Below are 13291 nucleotides of genomic sequence, written 5' to 3' on the forward strand. Positions count from 1 at the left end.
ACCCCACCGCGGCTACTCAGCGGGGCTGGCATCAAGGGAGACACCAGAGATGCAGTTATGATTGGCTTAAAGGGATGGACTCATGTTTGGCTGCAGGAAGAAACCTTTTTATTTTTAAATCTTGACCAACAGAAACCTTTTATTTTTATTTCTGACTCTTATTTTTTTAAAAATTTGCGCCTCGGTTTATGGCTTCTCAGGAAGCTCTCCGAGCTCTGGTGCTTTATTTAGGTCACTTTTTAGAAATGTGAAGAGTCCCTATTGGCTGCTCAAACTGGAAAAGGATTTTGATTGGCTGGCTAATGGGAAATGGTTTGTTTTTTTTTTCTTTGATTGGCTGCAGGTGTTCTGCTTGATAGCAACAGCTTCTCTCATCTGAATGCTGAAAACAGGGTTTGGGACATTGGTTGTTATATTTGACTTGAAAAAAAGGAAAGAATCCAAGTGCGCTTTGCAATATTTATTACACAAAGAGCTCGCTGCTGCTTTCACGTGCTTTGTTTGTGTTTGCATTTGATTGGCTTTCGAGGTGTGTGTTTGGTTTCCCATTGGCTCACCCATGACTCCCGTTGCCATGGCCTCCCCCAAAATCTGCTGCACGCAGACCCTCTGCAGCCCGGAGTCCACCTGGAAAGTGCATTTGCTTTAATGACCACCCCTGGCTTCACCAGCAAGGGGACCTGGAGGACCCCCAGCAGGGTCCGCAGCTGGAAAACGGGGCTCCCAGGGAGGTTTGTGTTGTCCTGAAGGAGCAGCCTAGAGCTTAAAGGGTGACTGCCAGCCAAGATTTATGTGCGTCACCTCCAGGAATGGGCAGCCAGCCAGCTTCCCTTGGCAAGAATGGACTTGCTCAACCTCCGTCAGCCCCGCCCCCCACCCCCCCACCTCCGCGGGTGCTGACAGAGGCGCCAGCACTGGGCGGCTCTGTCCTTTCACCGTTCCTCTGTATCCAGCTTCCTGAGGCCTCACCTGGGGGTCCCTCCTGTCAAGGGCAGGAGCTGCTTTGGGCAGTGAGACTCTACAGTGTAGCCCAGATCTCTGCCAGGGAGTCGGGAACCGGCTCAAAGGCCCAAACTTGGCTCACAAAGCCAAACACCCACCCCCCTGAACTCCCCCAGCTGGGCTCCTGAGGGGTCTGCTGCTGGCCAGTAGGTCCTGGCCAGCACTTGGAGTTCTCGCATATGAGGCCCGTCCCCCTCAATGCACTGCCTGCGGACGGGTCTCTCTCTGTCGGCCTAGAACGGACAGCAGTATTGTTTATGACGTGTTTCACTGAGCAAGGCCCACCAGGCTGGCCCTCGCCGGGGCCCCAGAAACACAATACAGAGCAGCAGTCTTTGAATGGCTGAGCACCCCAAGTCTTCCCACCTGCCCTCCCCACTTCCCTTGGAGGCAGCCTGCCCTTCTCCCTACGTGTCCCACAAGAGTGGAATCTGGGTGGGGAGGTAGAGAAAGAAGCAGGCCTCAGGTTGGGGAAGCCTCCACCCTCCCCCCGAGGTAGGCGGCTGAGGCCCCCTTCTTGCCCTGGGAACCTAGAGCCAGAAGAAAGCTCTCAGAGCCGAATTTCCCCTTCTCCGGGCTCGGGGCCGTCGTGGACCACAGGAGTTGAACGCCAGCGTGTCCTAGGCCTGAGCCCTGGAGAGCCCCGCGGTCAGTGGGCGGTTCACACTGCCGAGTCTCGCCCCAGGAGGACTCGTGTGTCACGGCCTAGACACTGTGCCCTCCTCCACACATGGGCCCCTGGCCCTGGTAGCTGACCATTAACTGCAAAGGCCATTGACCTGAGGACTGTGGGGACCCCAGCAGGGGCCGAGAGCATCTTCCTCCAGGGGGCAGTGTGTGTGTGCATGTGCATGTGTGAGCACACACACAAACACACTCACATGCACACTCACTCTCAGCTCAGTGGCTGCAGCTCCAGCCGAGCCCCTGGGGAAAGGTGAGTTATTTCAGTCTCCCTCTCCCGCAGGTTGTGACATCTGTTTAGATGCCAGCCTTGCTGGCTGCCCCCTCTCTGTGTACCTGTAGCTCCCATAAAGGGTCCGTGTCCAAGCACACAGTGTGTTTTCTGCCCCAGCCTGTCTTTGTCAAGGTCATGGGCCTTCCTCTTGTAACAGTGATGGCCCTGATCTGTCTCATCTTCTGAAGAAGAAAAGTGAAAGTGTTGCTGTGGCTTCTTATTTCAACTAAAAATATATCTGTTGGAGAAAAAAACTTAACAATAAAGATTTTTAATAGCTTGGTGCGTGAACTGTTACCTCTGTTGACGTTAGGTGCATTCACTGATTTCCTCGTCACTTGGGCTGTGCTGCAGGGTCCCTCCCTCCCCAGGGAGGCGCCACGGAGGGATGAGAAGACCAGTTTGCTCGTTCAATTGTCCATGATCTGGAGTGGAGCTCAGTCAGGGTCTGAAAGAATTTCCAGACCCGCCCGGCTCAGCTGACAGGTCTGTAGGAAGGCCCAGCCCCCTTTCTGACCTGGAGATTCCAGATGTCATCCTAGGTAGAACTGACGTCAGTAACTTTCAGAGGCGACATCCCCCCCTATGCTCTTGAGCAGACACTGAGCACCCTGTAAGGGTGTGGGGACCCTTTCATCCTAGACACCCCAACATCCTATGCAATGGCAGTGGTTCTGAGAATGCTTATAACAAAAGCTCATACAGAACACCCATCTCTCCCATCATCCTGGAACTGGAAGGCTTACTGGTGTGCGGGTATAATTCAGGTTTGGAAGCTGAGCTCATTCATGCTTTAGGAATTTTTGCTTTGGAAGCATTTTCTAGAATTTTTCATTTTCACCCTTCATCATCCCATTTAGGTTTTGTTTGTTTGTTTGTTTTCCTATTTACAGGGACTCACCACTTATGTTTCCTTTACAAAGAGTTTCATTGGGTGCTAAATGCTATGAGGTTTATACAGTATAGCGAAGGCAGGCACAGTGGACATCATTCAGTGTTAGTGTTGGGAGAGATATTAGAGGTTGTCCAGTAGCCCATGCAGTGGCCAGATGTGTGAGCCTCTCTGAAACATCTCTGAAAAGGTCTTGTCCCACCTTTGCTTGAATAGTCTTGAGGACTGGAGAACTCACTACCTCACAAGATAGCGCGTTCCATCTTCGAGTTACTTACGTTCATTCTTATATTGAGTTGGTCTGTCTTTCTCTTTAACTTCCTTTTCCAGGAAGGAGTTTACAATTATTGAAAGATAAAGCAAGACAGCTATGTTAACCAAAAATGAAAAAGACACATATGAAGGGCTCGCGTTATCTGTAGGATTCCCCTACCCACACCCAGTGTTCTGAGTGGCACCGTAGTTAGTTAGCCTTAGAGGTAATCAGCTCTTCTAAGCCGGGCCCTGAGCAGAGGGAGGGGCGGGCTGGCCTTGGTCCCACCTGCCCAGCCCCCAGCAGAGAGGGAAGTGGAGCTGGGAGGGAGGAGTCTCCAGAGCAGTCTAACTCCCCAGGTCTCTAATGGGAACTAGGCCACACAGGAAAGATGAGTGGGGCCACTTCAGCAGCCAAAGGGAAAACATTGGGGACAGTGCTGGGTCTTTCAGGGTCCCTCAGCCCACACAGCAAGCAACCTGCTGGGTCCACCTCCCTAAGTGCTGGTGCCTGCAGCCAGGAATGACCCCAACAGACAGGATACGGACTGCTGAGGCCAGAGACAGCAGGGGCGGGGGTGGCGGGAGTGTGTGGCAGGCTGGGCCTGGGGGAGGCCTGGCCCAGCTGAGGAGCAAGGCGGGCCCCCTGCCATTTGTTGGTGCTTCCCAGCCCTGGGAGGAGGGTGGGGAGAATGAACGGAGGGCTTCATCCCCCTGACCCTGCAGGTGTAAAGCAGCGGTGAGAAGCCAGGCTGCTCCAGCCTGGGAACAGGAAGGACCCTTTGTAGCAGTGAAAACCGATCTCTCCGTGGCACCTGGTTCAGTGGTGCGGATGGGAGCCAGCTTCGGAGCAGGAGCTCTGTGGGCCCTAGGGGACCTGCCACCACCCGCCTGCCCTGCCTTCCTGGGCAGGTCCCATCCCCCACTCCCTTGCTGGGGGCCACCTGCTCCTCTCCCTCTCCTGGAGAATGAAGGAGACCCAGACTAACCTGAGGCCATGTTTAGAAAACACTTCTCTGTCCAGTGAAGGAACTTTCTCTCCTGGGGCAACGGCTGGGTGTTAAGGAGATCCGGGGGCCTTGGTGGACCAAGCTGCTAGTCCTAATTTAAACAAGAAAGTCCTCGAGATGCAAAGGTAGTGAAATGCTTTCTGCGTATGAGCCAGTGCCTTGCCTTCACTTTTTTCCTCGACACTGGTGCCACCCCTCACGGGTGGGCTCCCATGGGTGCCTTGCCAGGCCTGCGGGGCAGGGAGGGAGGTCAGGAGAGCTGCTGATGAAAGCCGCACCCCACTCTGCCTGGGCCTCCTCCCCAAGGAAGGAGCAGAGTGTGCGACAGGTGGCCACCTTGTTTGCACACCTGTGGGAGCCCCACCCCACCGGCACAGCCTCTGCAGGGGACTTCAGACCCTGAGCCTCTGAGACATTCTGCCTCCTGGCCTGTGGCCTTGGCTGTGGAAGGGGGTGGGTTTTCACAAACATCTTTTCTGCAGGTGTCTCCGTGTCTGTCTTAACGCAGCAAATGCGTACTGGGTGCTACCTGCGTGCAGGTGCGTAGCAGTTTATCTGCACCATCTTTAGTCGTGTGTGAGGTAAGTATGTGATTTCACAGATGAGAAAGTAGGGAGTATGTAGTTCGCTGAAGGTCAGCGAAGTACGGCCAGGACTTGGACCCAGGGTGTCCGACCCCAGACTCTGTGTTTGAAGCTTTGACAGGATGGGGCGGGGTGGGGTAGGGAGTAAATCCTGCATCATCGGGTTGCCCAGTCCCCGCTCCGCGGCCAGCTCTGTGACCCCAGAACCAGTCTGGAATTTGCCCCTGTTCTCTAAGCCCCATCACATCTGGTTGTTAATGAACCTTCGTCAGGTGGGTTTACCCTGTGCGGGGTCCTTGGGCCAGCCCTGAACAATAGAATGAAACTGCCGCTCTCCCAGACGGGGCATAAGCTGGTCTCCCACTGACTCATGGGGCCCGCTGGAGCTGGCCATTCTGACCCCTGCCCCTCACCTGTCACCTGCTCATGCTTCCCTGTGGGGACCTGGCAGTTCTCCTCTAGGCTAAGCTGTTTTTTCTAGAATAAGTTGCTCTTCCACTCTATACTGACTCTTCCTGTTCATAGTCAGCATCTGGCAGTCTGGCCTGGAAGTACAAGTAAGGTCAGCAAAAGAGCTCTGAATCTGGGGACCACAGCCAGGTTTGGAACCCTGCCTCCCTACTGTGACCTCTGAGTCCTTGGGCAAGCCTCAGCGTTAGTCTTCTCATCCATAAAATGGGAATAATAATAATAAAACAATTGTACATTTGACAAACTACACAAAACTGCTTTGAACCCAGCAAAAGCCTAGTCAAGCATTATTCTTTCTTCGCCCTCTGTCTATACCATTCACTCCCACTGTATAATCTTTATGTCTTTATGTAGTTGGGGGCTGGGGAGACATTCCGGCTCAGAGCAAGAACTCTAGAGGCCAGCTGGTGCGATCGAAGTCTGGACCTGCCACTTGGCAGCTATGTGACTTGGGGCGAATTATCTAACTATTGGAGAAAGGAAAAACAAAAGCATCTATCCCATAAGGCTGTTGCTGAGAATTAATGAGAGAGATAATGCATATGAAGAGCTTACCGAGTGACCTGCCCACAGCGGGGAGTCAGCACATATGGTCATCCTCAAGTCATCGTGATGATGTCCCCTACCCCCATCCTCTCTGCTCGTAAGCGATGCAGAGCAAGGCCCTGCCCGCAGCTCCCGGTGGAGATAGAGCCCCAGGTCCAATCAGGTGCTTGTTAACCGCTTTCCGGATGAGGATGAAAGGGCCGAGAGGATCCCTTGACGGAGCCGCCTCCTGCTCCCCGCCCCCTGCTCCCTGCCCCCACCCAGACCTCTGCCTCCGCTAAGCAGCTTTTCGTGGGGGAAGGGCAGGAGTCCCTCAGCCTTCTTGAACCTGCAGAACTGAGGTGGGGGGTCCCCCAGATGGACCTTGTCATGGCTGGACAGGCAGGGAGAAGCCAAGCAGGGCCGGGGGTGGGCGTCCTGTGTCCCAGGGGTCTGCCGGAGCTCAAACTCCAAATAGAGTCAGAGCCAGCCAGGGAACGGGATAAAATTAAGTCCTTGATCATGATCAAGTGGTTTAAAAAAAAACCATCAGTCAGAGGCTCCTTCCCACTGCAGCCAGCTCTGCTTCAGAGCAAACGGGTGGAGGGGGACAGGGGAGCGGCTGTGCCCTGAGCGCCCAGCACCCCTTACCCCTCCTGCCCCCCCTCATCGGTTCCAGCCCCCCCAGAGCCTGAGGGTCTTCTGCCACTTCCCACTCATCTTGCCCAGAGCCCAGCAGAACTGGGATGAAGCCCTTAAATTCCTCTCAGGGTGTTGGCTGTGATGGGGGGAAGGCCCTCCTGCACTCAGCTCAGATGCAGCCCTGGGTTCGAATCCAGACTCTGTCAGTTGCGAGCTGTGTGACAGGGTGAGTCACTCCGTTTCCGAGTCTCTTACCCAATCTGGAGCACGGGAATAATAATGGCACCCGCCTCCCGGACATTGTCTGGGTTAGAAGTGTGAGCCTCAGCAGTGGCTCACCTGCCCGGGGCTAGGCCATGGGACGTACTGGCTGGAGAGAATTTCAAAACAACAAAACCGACTGAAAATCTGGTCTCTTTTTTTTCTCCCTGCACCAGCCACACTAACCCTGGGGCTGCCCCCAACCTTTGACCTCCCCTCAGGCTGGCTGCTGCCTCTGCTTAAGGGGCCTTTTCGAAGGGCCATGGGGCTAGTGGGCTGTGGGTGTTGGAGGGGGCTGAGCTGCCTACCTTGGCAATAGGCCTGTGGGGCCTGATTCTGGGCACCCCCTGTGCCCTTCCCAGCCTCCCCGTCTGCCTCACCCTGCAGCCCACGTCTGTTCCAAGCGGCCCCCGAGGGATGGCAGGTGGCTGAGCTGCTGGCACCTGGCAGGACAGAGCCTGTGGTTCCAGCAGGCAAGGAGGGAGGCCTGAGGTGTGCCTTGGCTGGGGACCTAGGACGCTGAGATAGGGAACAATGAGGCAGTAAAAATAGCCCTTTGTTTACCATAGGCTGAGCATCCTCACATGTCCTGTGTGAAAGAAAAACACCAACCTCCCTGGGGGGCCGGGAACAGGGAGAGAGGCCCTAGGCCCTGGGCTTGGCGGAGGGAGTGGAGCTGGGAGGGGGCAGGGGAAGGGGCCCAGCTACGCGGGAGGCCGGACAGGTCTCAGGCGGGGCAGCCTCACCTTGCCCTCTGCTGTTTCCACAAATCCTCCCCCCACCTCCCAAAGTGCCCAAGGCACCTCTCCTGGGCCTCACCAGCCCGAGCTGACCTCTCCTGGCCAGGCCCATTGTGCAGCCACCGCGGACTCCCTCAGAAACCCTCTGCCTGTGGCAGACCAGCGGGGACCGGCTGCTCCTGCCCACCCAACCCCTTCCTGGCCAGACTGTTCCTGCCGGCTTGACCCTTTGGGGATCTGTCTTGCGGGGGAGGGGGGAGGGGCAGTCCAACATCCCAGGGGAAGGTGGTCTGTGGACTTTTCTCTGGCTGAATTACCCCCCGCAGACCATCCAGAGCCGCTGGAAGCCAAGGAGGGACAGCCTGGACTCTGGCTCCTCAAAGTTTCTCTCGGGAACCTTCCTTCGGAGCTCTCACAGGTCCTCGCAGCTCACGCGGCCTGCTTCAGAGGCGAGCCCCGAGCCACCTGGCTGGCCCCCAGGACTGCTCCGGACTTCCAGAGTTAACCCCGCCCAGGCGCACCGTTGGGCCCCTGCCAGGCGTTCGGTCAGTCAGGAAACACTGACTGAGGACCTACTGTGTGCGAGCTGGGAGGCAGCAACGAGAGGGTCACAGACACGCCCCGTGGCAGAGGAGGCTGCTGAGGCTGGCTTGGAAAGAGCACAGTGTGTGTGTGTGTGACGTTGAGGCAGAGTGGGACCTTATCAGCAGGGAGCCGAGATGGCCAGGAGGGTCCCTGGGACCTCCCGCATCTACCTGAAGGGCTGTCCTTCTGCCTGCCACCTCAGGAGGCTCATGTGAGGGTCAGGGCATGAGGGCGGCAGAGCCTATGGGCCCGGCTCCTCCCCAGCAGTCAGGCAGAGAGGGAGGGCAGCTGGAAAGTGCTTCCAGCTTTCCCAGGAGACTGCTTCGGAAGGGGGAAACCTGGGGGCGACGCATCAGGGCCAGGCCAGGAGTCCAGGCTAGAGCCTGGCATTGGCGGGAGAGCCAGCAGCACTGCGTCCCCCACCGGCCCCGGGGGCTTCTGCTGGTATCAGGTGGGCAGCTGCCAGTGTCAGCCCGGGACTGCTCCTGCCACCTCCTCCTGGGCTGTGCGATCTCTTCAGGGCCCCAGACATTTGCAGTGAGAAGGGCCAGAGAGGTGTCCTAGTACCTTGTCCCTCTTCCCAGATGCTGAGAGGACGAGCCCATGCTTGTGTTTGGAGGGCACGAGAAGATTATGAGATTAAGCTCTTAAAGGTTATTAGGCAGAGGAGGCTGGGGCTGGGGGTGGGCATTGCAGAGAGAGGCCTGGACCTCCATCAGGGTCTGGGTGCCATAGCCCCCTCTACCGCTAACCTGGGTGGTTCTATTCCATGTGTCTGAGCCTCAGTTTCCCATCTGTAAAACAGGAGGTGTAGAAGTCATTAGTGCTGCTCCCCAAACAGTCCCATCTCTCTACCTGCCAGGCATGTGGAAGGATTGTGTCCCCCTCTCCCTCTCTTTCCACTGAAGTGTGGCCCTGGCTTGCTCTGGCCAATGAAATGTGGGCAGAAGTGACGGGTCATTCCAGATGGAAGCCTGATCGCGTTCCAGAGGCGGCTGCCCCATCTGCCTGGGTCCTGGCAGTGCCTACTGGTCCAGCAGTGAGGAAGGAAGTGTGTTGTCGTCCTGTGCCCTGAGGGTCTTGGGCTTGTGCGTTTCTGTAATGTCACTTGGCCTCTCCTGACCACCAGATTGCATCAGTAATCTCAAACCTTCCGGGCCGTGTGGCATTCTGACTCTCATTGATCAGAGAATACTGTCAGCTCCCAGCCCACGGGCCTCTCTGAAAAGTTGTGTCTGGGAGCTACTTACTTTCCCGGGATCAAGTAAGACTGCCGAGGTCCCCATCCGGGACCCTGCCAAGCAGTGGCTGCCCTTTGCACTCAGGATAAAATCTCTCCTCCCTCTCCTGGGCAGCCTGAGGCCTTGGTGACCTGACCCCTGCTAACCTCTGACCTCATCTCTTACCACTGTACCCCCTGCTCCTGGACCCCTTACCTCTGCTCTTGGCGCCAGCGCTGGCCTCCTGTGGTCCCTCAGCCGCGCTGAGCCCACCCGCCTCCGGGCTCACGTGCTTGCTGTTCCCTCTGCCTGCGATGATCTTTCACATGGCTGAATCCTCAATTTTCTGATGTCAGCTCATGTGTGCCCCCCGTCTTAGCCTGTTCAGGCTGCTATAACAAAATATCACAGACTGGATGGCTTATCCACAGCTAAAATGTATTTTTCACAGTTCTGGAAGCTGGAAGTCCAAGATCAGGGTGCCGGCACGGTCAGGTTCGGGTGACAGTCCTCTTCCAGGTGGCAGACAACTGTCCTCCTGGTAGATGGCGCTGGGAAGCTCTGTGGGGTCTCTTTCATAAGGGCACCCATCCCATTCACAAGGGCGCTACCCTCATCACCTCCCAGATGGCTTATCCACAGCTAAAATGTATTTTTCACAGTTCTGGAAGCTGGAAGTCCAAGATCAGGGTGCCGGCACGGTCAGGTTCGGGTGACAGTCCTCTTCCAGGTGGCAGACAACTGTCCTCCTGGTAGATGGCGCTGGGAAGCTCTGTGAGGTCTCTTTCATAAGGGCACCCTTCCCATTCACAAGGGCGCTACCCTCATCCCCTCCCAGAGGCATCCCCCGCCAGTACCAGCACATCAGGCCTTAGGATTCCACCATATGAATTTGGGGGGCACAGATGTCCAGACCATGGTACCCCCTCAAAGGGTCACCACTGACCACCTTATTTTGCTTTCCACTCTGACACGCTCTTTCCCATTTTCTCACTTATTTCTTTTATCTGAAATAATCTTATTTATGAATTGCCTTCTTTGCCTGTTCATGTCTTGCTCCTCCCACTGGAAGTTAAGCTTGGAGGATCAGGGTCCCCACCAACCATCTTCACTGCCGTATCCCCAGATCCAACATCTTGCGAGCTCTCTGTAAAGATTTGTCAGATGGATGAACAACCTTGACCTGGAATTGGCTCTCCTGCTGAGCCCTGTGTGACCTACAGGTACAGTGACCCTTCTTTCTGAACTAAACTCGTATTGGCAAGGAAATCAGGGCCCCACGGAGAGGATGGCATCCTCTCTGTTTCTCTGGCTGGAGCCTTAGGGCATGTTTGGGTGGGGCTGGGCCCTGGCACCTGTGTCGTACCCCACATCCATGGACTTGAACTCATGTCCTGTTGAGCCCAGAATCAATTCTGGGCTACCGAAGGGGCTCGGGGACTTGTAGTGGTCAGGATATTTTCATTTGCAGGTGACATAAACCCAATTCCAAAGAGCTCATGTCACTGGGGAAGCCCTGGGTGTAGTTCATATGATTAAGGCAACTGCTGCAGAAACCAGAGTCTGAGGGACTGGAACTGAGGGACTCAACGCCTCTGGAACATTCTCCCCCTCTAGGTCCATCTCTTGTTTCTGTTTGACTTTGCCTTTCGGTCCCATCATCTCCTTTCAGATAGATCTTCTCCTCCTACAGCAGAACATGGCTCCCGACAGCTTCTGTTCTTCCTCAGTGGCCCCAAACGGTCCCAGGGCAGCCTCTGATTGGCTCTGCTTGGATCATGTGCACCTGTTGGGCCAATCACAGTTGCTGGGGATTTGGTCATACTCCTTCCCTGTGGCCAGGATGGGGCAGGCCATAGAGAGCGTGATCACCACGAGAGCCACATGCAGTGGAAGTGGTGGTGCCTACAGTGTGACCAGGGACAAGCTGTCACCACTGGGCTCTGATGCTGGCTGAACCCCAGAGGGTAAAATGTTCCCACAGTGACACCAATCGTGGGTGCTCAGCCAGCCTGCCACAGGGACAGGGGAAGAGCTGCGGGGGGGTAGGTAGGGGACCCACCCAATGAGATAAGATCAGTTTTCCTTTTCCCCATGTAGACTTAGTTTTGCCATCCTAGAGTGGCACTGTGGTGTCATGCAGCCCTGCCTGGAATGGCAGCTGTCCCACAAAAGAGAAGGCTGGAAAATGCTGCATGCCATGTAGCATCCTTTTGGAGAGTCACAGTATATTAAAGGTTCTGAGAAGTCCTGCAATAAAAACATCCATTTTATTTAGTTTTTTCCTCATCTATTTGACCACCGAACCCTTAAATTGTTTAAGTATTCTGTGGAGGAGCCTGTGAGAACAGCTGCTTTGGAGAAAGAGCACAAGATGCAAAAATCAGAGCTCACGTCTGAGGCCTGATGCTTAGGGGTCGTGTGCAACTTCTCCGAGCCTCAGTTTCCCCACCTGTGAAATGGGTGGTAATATTAACCCCCATGGAGTTGTCAATGTAGACTGAGAACAGGCCTTTGATAAAATATCTTGTCAGCTGTAAAACACTGTGCAGATACCCAACCATTATAACTGGTTTCACCTGGAAAATAGCACGTATCCTGTTTATCTTATTGGATAGGTTACCTATCCTCTGTCATCAAGGTTACAGGGGCAAAGGGAAAGGAAGTGACGCATCCGGGATCGGCCGAGCCAGGTGACTAATGAGAGCTGGCAGCAGAGAGAAGGGACGGCATAGCCGTGCCGTGGAAAACAAAGGCTCGGGGCCCGGAGAACAGCGGTGACACTGATGGCAGCCCTGGGGACGGGGTGCCCGGCGGGAGGGAGGTGATGACTCTCGCCGCTGGTCCCTTCTTGAAAATTCTGCCCCCACTCCCCAGCCTTCCTTGTCCCGCCCGGGGGACTCTGCCTGGGACAAAGGTGGGTCTCTGAGTTTGCTTGGCCCACCTTAAGAAAATGACTTGGCAATAGAAATTTATCGCCTCGGTTCTGGAGGCCACAAGACCAAAATCAAGGTGTCGGCAGGATGGCCGCCTCTGAGGACGGCGGGGAGAAGCTGCCCCAGGCGTCTGTCCTTGTGTCTCTTCATGTCGTCTCCCTTCTACGGGCCAAATCTCCCCTTCCTGTGAGGACACCAGTCATATCGGATTAGAGCGCACCCCAATGACCTCATTTTAAATGGATTACCTCTGCGAAGTCCCTACGTATGCCCAAATAAGGTCACATTCTGAGGTACCAGGGGTTCTGACTTCAACGTATGAATTTGGGGGAGACACGAGTCAACTCACAACAGTGAGCATTCTCTGCAGCGGGCATCTCCCTCCATCTCTCCAGCCCACCTCCTTGGCCGAAAGCATGTGGATTATGGCCTGCCGGAAGAAAGAGAGGGCCCATAATTGTGTTAATTGCCACAATACCAGATCTGCAATTAATATGCCATGGGAACAAAGAGCAAAGGCACTAATCGCACATAATTGGGCTTAAACTACACCCTCAGCAGAGCTGCGCCTCCGAGCTGCACTGTTTATGCTCCTTTTCAAATTAGCAGAGACACAAATTAACATCCGTTTCCCCTTCATCCTGCTCCGAGGGGAGCAGTGGAGGGAAACTTGGGGAGGGGGATGCTTGGCAGCCCGATTGGATCTTGTCCAGAGCCAGGCACTCAGGCCTGACCTTGGGAGCCATGGGCAAGACAAGGGCGTGGAAGGAGTACGGCATCCAGACCTTTCTGCAAGTCCTGGCACAGCGACAACCTGGCTGGAGCCTTGGCAGATCTCCACCCAGGGTGGTTGGGACAGGTGGCTTTGTTCTCTGTGGGGTGCCTGCCGTGAGGGTGGCGACGATTTGGGGTCCTGGGGCAGGTTTGGAGACTTGAGGCTCAGTGATGCAACCTCTCCTCCGTTCCTGGGTGGCAGTCAGGCCCAGGGGCAGATAGTAGACCTCCTTCACTCGGAGGGGCAGATAACAAGTGCTCTTGCCCCGCTTCCTTCTGCCCTCTCAGCATACAGCCCTGACGGCTTTGTGTCTCTGTGACCCTGGGAACGGGCTGTCTGCAGTCTGCCCTGCCCAGGCTTGCCTCCTTCAGCTAGAAGGCACCCTCCCAGGCCTGGAGGTGGCTGGCAAGAGCTTTGGTCCTCACAGACAACATCCCT

Source organism: Pteropus alecto, unplaced genomic scaffold (genome assembly GCF_000325575.1).
Source record: "Pteropus alecto unplaced genomic scaffold, ASM32557v1 scaffold125, whole genome shotgun sequence".
Classification (NCBI taxonomy): Eukaryota; Metazoa; Chordata; class Mammalia; order Chiroptera; family Pteropodidae; genus Pteropus; species Pteropus alecto.